Genomic DNA, 2,405 nt, shown 5'->3' on the forward strand with positions numbered 1-2,405 from the left:
AAGGGAAGGATGTTTTGAATAGCAATATTTTTTGTGATCACATTCCAGGTTACCTATAGTTATTTAGATAAATATGTGTTAAGGATATAATTGGGCACAATTAATGGTATTTTTATATAAAGACACACACTATCACACCATGATCAACAAAAGGTGACTCACTTCTCACTTTGATAAACTATTGGTGGTGCACAGAATATTTGCCCCACAGAGTAGGGTCGAAGGGTTTAAACAGTAGAGAAATGGAAACACTAATGAAATTAAAATGAACAGGTAGTTAATAATAAAAGTTAATTATTATATGAGATACTCACGTTAAAGGGTGAAACTGGAAAGGTTGGCCCTGTGCAGATATGGGTTGGGTTATGGATAACGGGTATAATATACAGGTTAGAAGGGATTAATGTAATGTTTTGTTTTAATGTTGATGGTTTGTCAGCTATGTAAAATGTGTCAAATTTGGATTATTGTGTGAAAAAATTAATAAATATTTATAGAACAAAAACACATCCAAGGTTTACTCAGCTGAGTGCAGACAATACGAGTGAAATTACCAGTTACCACCCATTTCTGAACCGATCAATTAAAAGAAAGTAAATAGTGGCTGGGGAGTCATCAATACCAAAAATGCTTCCCAACCATATAAATACCATAAAAAAGACTTCTTAAGAGGAAGGAGAAAGAAAAAGAAAAGAAAGAGAGAAGAGGAAAAGGAAAAAGACTCCTGAAGAAGAATTCCTGGATTTTTCCCGAAAACACTGCCGCTCATTGACCATTGCTGATACCGCTGACCCTTGCTGCCTGAGACGAGCCATCATCTCATCCAACAAGACTCTGAACATTTTTCTTTTGAAGGATTGGTGAGATATACAGATTAAATACCAAGACAAACTTTCTTAATTCTAAATTTATAGTGATTTTTATTTTATTATTAGTGTTTTTATTACAATTCTTATTAGCAGTGTGCAGGGTGAATTATTCTGATCATTTTTTCATATATTTTTCTATTTTATTTCTGAGATTATATTGTGTATGTTTAACTTGGGTACAGATCAGTGTGTAACTAGTTGCTATTGTAGGTATAGTAACAGCCTGTTTGTTTGTTGTTCCTGTAAAGGTGCCCATACACTGTGCGATTATCCTACGATAATCGTGGGAAATCCCGCAATCGTACGAGAATCGTGCAGTGTATGGAAGGCGTGCGACCGTTTCTACTGTACGGTCGCACGTCTTCCGTCGAACAAGCAGGCTGGAAAACCCGCCGAGAATCTTATTAGTGGCCTGCTTGTTCGACAACTCCCGTTCAGCATTGCGGTCATCGGAAGCCCGCCCCTCAGCAGGGAGGGCTTGTGATGATCGCAAGTACGATCTGCCTGTCCAAGATGGGCAGATCGGACGTTTTTTTAATTACTTTACAACCCTCGCCAGAAAAAAAGTCTTGCGAGGGTTGTAAAGTGTATGGGCACCTTTAGACTAGTAAGCCTATTGTCTTCAGAACGTTAGGATTGTAAGGGAAACTTTACTTTTGAGATACGTCTCTTTCTTTCCTACGGCCGCGGAAAGTAAGAAACTGTTTTAAGGGTGTCTAGGTATTTTTATTGTTAATATTTTGATAATTACTTTCCATTTATTTCTTCGATTGTGTATTTGAATTGTAATCACCAGTAATGTAAGTTTTGTACAGAAATATATAATTATACTCGTATATTAATAAATTATTTTGATGTATTAATTTAATTGGGAGATATTTAAATATTTTGGTAAGAAATCACCATAAGCTCAAAGAACTCAGAGAATTGATGTTGGGGTGTATTACTAAGTGTCTGAGCTAAGTTCATACTGTTTGTTAAGTTATTTATTATTTGCCGTAATCGGCTGGAGGCACTGTCTATGGAATCTAACTATAGTCCAGACACCACCCTATTATTAATAATTCACCAAGATTTTATACCACTCAATCACAACACTCTGCACTGGGATCAGATCTGCAGGGGGTCCCCATGTATGCACTGCACTAGGATCAGATCTGCAGGGGGTCCCCATGTATGCACTGCACTAGGATCAGATCTGCAGGGGGTCCCCATGTATGCACTGCACTAGGATCAGATCTGCAGGGGGTCCCCATGTATGCACTGCACTAGGATCAGATCTGCAGGGGGTCCCCATGTATGCACTGCACTAGGATCAGATCTGCAGGGGGTCCCCATGTATGCACTGCACTAGGATCAGATCTGCAGGGGGTCCCCATGTATGCACTGCACTAGGATCAGATCTGCAGGGGGGCCCCATGTATGCACTGCACTAGGATCAGATCTGCAGGGGGTCCCCATGTATGCACTGCACTAGGATCAGATCTGCAGGGGGTCCCCATGTATGCACTGCACTAGGATCAGATCTGCAGGGGG

This window comes from Nanorana parkeri, unplaced genomic scaffold (assembly GCF_000935625.1).
Source record: "Nanorana parkeri isolate BGI_ZX_2015 unplaced genomic scaffold, ASM93562v1 scaffold2453, whole genome shotgun sequence".
Classification (NCBI taxonomy): Eukaryota; Metazoa; Chordata; class Amphibia; order Anura; family Dicroglossidae; genus Nanorana; species Nanorana parkeri.